Raw genomic sequence first — 6,752 nt, 5'->3', positions numbered from 1 at the left:
TATATGTATATCTATATCTATATCTATATCTATATCTATATCTATATCTATACGTATATCTATATCTATATGTATATCTATATCTATATCTATATCTATCTCCTCACTTTGCAAGCTGCATGCCAAACTTGTTGTAGCTTGCCTTATAAACTTAGACTTTCTAAACAAGTTAAATGGAACTAGGACCAGAAATAATAAAACTAGCTACAGCATAGCCATTTTTTCCAATATTGACAGGAATGCAAGAATGGGGACACCTGGTGATTCACCTGGCTCAGAATCCTCTCCCCCAGCAGTGGCCAGAGAAGAGAGAGACAAGAGACAAGAACCAGGTACGTGTGCAGTGACAAATCTTCCAGACAATTCAGGGAATCCACGAACTGGATAAGGTGTGTCTGCTCCCCCATGATGTTCTACAAGCCTTGTCAGATTCTTGGGGGAAGGAGCCATGTGGATGTGCTGCCTGTTGAGCTTTTGGTTTGTTCTCTGAGTGGTTCCTCTCTGTGGCCTCACTCTGCATCTCTGAGCTGCATTATCAGAGCTGTACAAGCATCTGGAGATGCTTGTCTCCCTGAAGATCATCCACATGCCAGTCCTGGTGTGGCAGACTGCTGGAGAACGTTTGCGCACTTTGTGTTGTGGGTTTTATTGTTGTGGAGGTTTTTTTTTTGTTTGTTTGCTTGTTCTGTTTTTTAATGGAAGTTGGTTTTATCATGAGCTCTGCGCCAACTTTAGGTTCATGTGGTGGAATAGAGCCTCTGCCTGGTTTGCTCCTTTTCTTTCTCTTGACAGGAGAAAAGTGTTAACCCTTAACAACCCCTGCACCACTTTGTTGCTGAGCACTGGGATATCCTGTTAGGGAGTCTGGAAAGGACATTCCCCCTCTTCCAAGAGTTTAGCTGGCTGTAGCCCAAGAGAGCTCCCCAGCAAGAGGGATTTGAGGAAAGGCCGGAAGAAACATCATATGTCTCATCCTCCCAGGACAAATGTGATTTGGAGTGAATTCCTGTTTTTAGACACCTCAGCCAGTGTAATTTTGGGCTGGTCAGAGACAGAGCAGTTTTTGGGAGCTGGGAAGGAGGAGGGAGCTTCATTTTTAGGCAGTCCTTGGATCTGCAAGAGGTATCCTATGTAAGTCTGTGTATGTAGGATTCTCATCTGTTGAGCAGGTAGCAAATAAATGTAATTCACCATGAGGAGTGCAATTATTTGGACTTTGTCTACACTAGGAATATTCTCCAGCTGGGAGTTCAAGAATTTTTTCTCTTCATCTTCTCCCATGCTTGAGGCCAGGTGGTTTTGGATGGATGAGGCAGCAAATTTGAGGCAGAGGCTGGAAGCTGACTCCTCAAATGCAGCGCTCAAGGTGTTTGGTGAAGCAGGGGAGACTGAATTACTACAGAGCTTATTTACCATCTTAACTGGCCACATCTTAGAGGATATGCAGCTGTTGGAAACAAATGGCGTTGAACCATCATCAATAAATGCTGTAAAGTGAGTGGCACAAGCCAAATTATTTTCCACTCCAAGTCATATTTGCTTCCCTTTTTCTCCTGTCTCTAATCCAAGCCATGACTAGTAATGCCTCCCTCTCCCAAACAGCTGTCACATAAGTGTAATGTCAAGGCTTGTTGCAGAGCAGTCACAGCTTGCCCGTCCTGCCTGCCATCACCTCCCTGCAGGTTTGGAGCTGCTGTCTTACCCCCAGTACTCCTGGGAGGAAGCACAGAAGCGGCTGCTTTGTGGATGTGGAATTCTCATGGTTCTGCAGGTCCAGAAGCAAGGACCTGTGCTGTGGAGTTGGTGGGCTGGAAAAGTGAGTGCCAGGAGTGTAATTGTCAGTTTGTTTGTGGGTTTGTTACATCTCACTGTGAAGGTGAAGCAATGATGCCTTGTGGGACATCTCTCTGGTTCTGCCCTTGGTTTCATGCATGCAGATTTGGGAAGGAAGAGAAAAAAGCCCTGCACAAAACACTTTCATATCAGTAAACACAAAATACTGTGCAAAAGTTGAACTTACTCCTGTTTTGGAGACTGGGGGGATCTTCAGACATCACAACACCCCTAGGGGGGATTGTGTGTGATACTAAAAAATAAATTAGGAACCTCATGTTGGGGCAATTACTCTTCCCATCTTGGGGAAATTTCACTTCAAGCCCTTTGCAGTGGTGTTACAAAGCATAATTATATGACTTGAGGTGCTGTTAGATAGATGCAAATCTTCTGGGTATGCTATCTCTCCATTTAATCAGTTATTTGTTTGCCATTTGGGTACAGAAAGTACTTTGTTTAAAAATTAGCTGAATACAATTCCAGTAAGAGCATCAGTGGGAAATAATGAAAAGCAGCTGATTTACTACTAGTAAAGAGCATCCAAGAGCTCTCTGGTGCATCTCATTTACTCTGAGATTTATGCAATACACAGATAATTCCACACACAAGCAAGCCATGCATAGCTCCTTGTGTCCTCTGTTTATGCCCATTTATCTTTAACTTTGTTAGAAACACAAAAGATGCCTCCTTTATTTGCTGGGTGTTCCCTTTCATTTGAATCCTACTTTTCATTTTTTGTGGATATCTCTTTGCTGTTAACATTGTTGTGTGTTGTGTGGTACACTGGCACTTTTCTGGAAATGGGTTGTAAAAATCTTGCTGCAAGTTCATAGATTTTGTTCAGGGAATGCAGATCATCCTTGCAGCAGTGAGCTGATGAGTGATGATGTGGAGTTTGTCAGCAGCAGAGTCTGTGTGTGCACACATGGGAGTCTGGGATAGAGCAGTGGGCACCACAGCCAGGTGAGAAACTTGAATAAAAGCCCACTGAAAATGGGGAATGTTTTTCTGCCTTTCAGGGGCTGAACAATATGTGCACTGATTTTTCCTTATTCTTTCACAGCCCTCACCTGAGGTCACATGTAAAGGTGAAACTGCTGCCTGATGCATGTGGGATGTGCATTGTGCTGAGCTCCTAATGACTGGCAAGGGCTCTGAGGTGGAAGAATAAATATTCACTGTGAAGAACAAATGCCAATTATTAGCTTGGCATCTGAAGGAAAGCAACTCCTTTCCCTGCAGAGTAATGTGTGCTTTCCTTTTAGAGGGAGATGAGGGATGGGTACCTGCCAATAAGCAGCAAACACTGCCCTTCCCAAAGTCCTGCACCTCCCACCTGAAGGAGATCACTCTCTGCCATGTGTGTGACAGCCTTTCAGTAGGGGTTGTCACCTTGCAACATAAACCCTGTCAACTTAAGCATCAATAAAGGAATCGTGCTTCCATGCTAGATGTGAAAATAGCAACAGAAACTTTAACACAAAATGAACGACAGCAGTCCCTCCTGGGGTTCCTCACCACGTGCAGAACTTGTTGGAGGAGAATTCACCACGGAGGAATATCCTGTGCCTGACCTGCCATAGCCTGCTCCCTCTGGGCTCTCTGCCTCCACTTCTGTGGAGTTTCTGAGCAGCTGTTTTGATGAACAGATATTGCAGCTGATGGGGATGATCTGTGGTAAGAACCTGTTAATTCGAATTTGTCTGTAGAGAATACACCAGTCAGTCAAGCCTGCATCCTCCTTTTCCATGGGATGGGTTTAAAACAAACATCCTCTCCAAGTCCTGTTGTATCCCCAAGATTTAAAGTGTGGGATCCAGCAGATCCTAGTGCCAGGATTTCCTGGTGGTTTGAGCATTAACTTGGGACCTGGAGACACTACCACTGTTCTTTGGATTTGTCATGTAAGCTTCTTTCCAAAAACATTTGAGATTCAGAGAGGAGCCTCTCAGATTTAAGATTCAGATAGGAGCCTCCCAGATTTTCAAAGGCAGATAGCCAAGCTAAGAGCCAGTGTCTCACTGATCTCTGCAAGTGCTTCAGCTGGGTCACAAAACAGATAAATCTTCCTATCTGCCTGCTTCTCAGTGACTTAATTCGTAAATATCTTCCCAGATCTCTCAGTTCTTCCATTCCTCATCTGTGCTGTACCCTACTCAGCTGATTAATAGTTTGCTTTCTCACATGGGGTTTATCAAGATATGTTCATTAATGTGGTTTCATTAATTATGTACGGTGGGAACCGGGGATAAACCAGTTTTTCGGATGATATGGCCAAGAGGAAACTTTTATCTCTCAAAATACACTGAAAGATTTTGGTGCTGGGGGAGGGCTGCTTTTCTCCATGGCTTCCAAAATGCCCTGTGCTCACTGTTCATAGCTCATGTGCATGATCCTGGGGCTGGAAAGGAGGAATGAAGACATCAGGAAGCAGCAGCAGCCAGACATGACCTGTCCCTGCCAGGGAAGGATGGAGTGGCCTTGTGGCTGTTGCAAAGATTGAAAACAGGAGGTAGAGGGGTGATGGGGAGGAAGAGCTGAGTGAGGAATAAATGAGAGCTTGGCAGCATGTCCTGGGAGCAGGAGTGGGCTCATCCCAGCACGGGAATGCTGCAGGAATGGTGCCTTGCTGGTGTTTTCACTGTCACAGAAATGGCATCGAGGGCCAACCACATCCTCTGCCCCCTTCCCTGTCCTGCAGGGGGGTTCAGCAGTGTCCTCACAGAAGCATTTGCCTGTTCCCCTTTTGCTCTACCAGCCAGCTGCCAGGGAGGCAGGCAGGGGATTTCTGCAGCCTCTGGTTGCCACGAGAAGTGTTTTTCTCCTAGATGTCAGAAACCAAATTGTACCATGAGGGGAAAACTGATAGAAATCAGCGTTTTCTCCCCTTTTTGCCTTTACACCCTCATTTTCACATTAATAATCTCTCTAATTAACTTGTGGGTGAGTGCCCATCCTGTCTGCCCTGATGTGATCCACTCCTGTACCTCGTGAGCCTGTCCTTGGTGCTTGCAGCTGTTGAATAAGGAGTGTGCACCAGGCAGGACATCTCCTGTTGGTGTTTTTATGTCCTTACCACTGAAGAGGTGGCAGTTCCCAGCCTGGTTGTGAAACAGAGGTGCTGATTGTGCTGATGTCAGAGGGCAGGCATCACTTCTATGTTACCCATCTGTTTTCAACCAGCACCTTAATATCTCTGCAGATCACCCAGGAGATAATGTCAAGTGTAGTGCTAAATGTACCCATGTGCATTTTAAATGTTGGGCTTTACGATCTCCAGCAGTTTCTTCGCCTGTGACATGGTAAAAATATACATTTCTTCTGTTCCTTTAAAGTAAAATCCAGTTTCACTGGTAAAATAATTCATCTGCTGCTAAATTTTCATTTCTTGGGTTGACAAAATAGAAAAGGTGGGTGATGGTTCTGCTTTTTTAATGTACTCATTTGTGGTTAGCTATGGATTAGTTAAAATCTAATTTCCTAAACACATTCATATTTCTAACTTCCACTGCTGCAGAGATGCAAAACATCTTGCAAGAGCTGCTGAGAAACAGGAGGTTATTTCACTGATTTAGGTGAAGTCCACTGAAACAGGGATTTATTTCATCAAGCATCCACATCATGGATCTATTTAAATCCTGTGATGCCGGAGGATATGAAATTGCATGTCTCAGCTTTTCAGGATTCAGCTGTTCTGCTAACTTTTGTTGTGCTTAAGGAAGACACCCAAATGAGGAACATATTTAAAAACTACCCACAAAATAAAAGCAAACAACCCCCCCCAGTTCTCAGGGACAAGGCACGAATATAAAGCAGTTTTTTTCTGACTCATGTCTTATACCTTTAATACAATGTTAAATACTGGTAAGGGACAGAGGCAAATGCACAAGGCATTCCTAAATGAAAAAGCAAATCAGGTATTTCCATGTGATTAGTATGCAGGTTTCTTTTATCTTTTTTTTTTTTTTTTAAGTTCTAGATAAATTTAGCAGTTCAGCATATTCAACATACTTTTAGATAAGATTTTTGTTTCAACCCACTGCATTCTGGATGGGTAGGAGGAGAGAGACTCCAGTCTGGGGAATCCAAACGTGCTGTAATGTTTTGATGACGTTCATAATTCCATATTAATTTATAAAAAAACACCAAAATTGTTTCTCTTTTCTTATTCTTACTCCAGCTCTCATTTCCTGGTCATAGCTGGGCTGAGATGACAGAAACACTTTGAGAACATCGCCCATATAGGGCACTTCCTTCAACTAATCACAAAATCAGTTTGAAATATTGGTGGTGTGAATATCAAATCTTGGTACATATTTGCCATCAAAGACATTTTCTGTCTACTTGGAATCACAGCCCAGTCACTTGGCTGTGCTAATTAAATAATTCCATAGTGTCCTGGAAAGTAATCTGCATTTGGCAGAGGTAAAAGTAGAAATGAACTTGGAAAGAGCCAGCACCAATCAGAGATGAGGGCCTGCAAAGCTGAGACAGGCAAAGAGGATTTCTTAGACCTCCCCATCCAAAAAATCCCTAGACAGAGTGGCCAACAGAATTCCTGACCTCTAATTTTCCCTTCCAAACACATTTCTGAGAAACATCAATTATTGGGGTCAGGGAGAGGAGTGATAGCTTTAAATGGGCTTGAATGTCTCCAGACCTCCCTAAATTACTTCTCTGGAAATGCAGTGGCAACTACCCAAAGCCTGTTGACTTGTGTTCCCCTCCCTAAAATGGTATTTTCAGTTTATTTTACCCATCTGAAAGCTAGAATGGGCCTGAGATGAAGATATGTGGCCCCTGCTCTCATGAGGGAAGACCAGTTCTCCTGAACAAAATCTGTTTTTCCTGATGTTTCCTGGCCTGAGCATGGACCAGAAAGAGAAAAAGTCACTTCATCCCAAGGTCAGAAGTGCTGG

This window comes from Zonotrichia leucophrys, chromosome 1A, assembly GCF_028769735.1.
Source record: "Zonotrichia leucophrys gambelii isolate GWCS_2022_RI chromosome 1A, RI_Zleu_2.0, whole genome shotgun sequence".
NCBI lineage: Eukaryota > Metazoa > Chordata > Aves > Passeriformes > Passerellidae > Zonotrichia > Zonotrichia leucophrys.
This window is presented reverse-complemented; position numbering follows the sequence as displayed.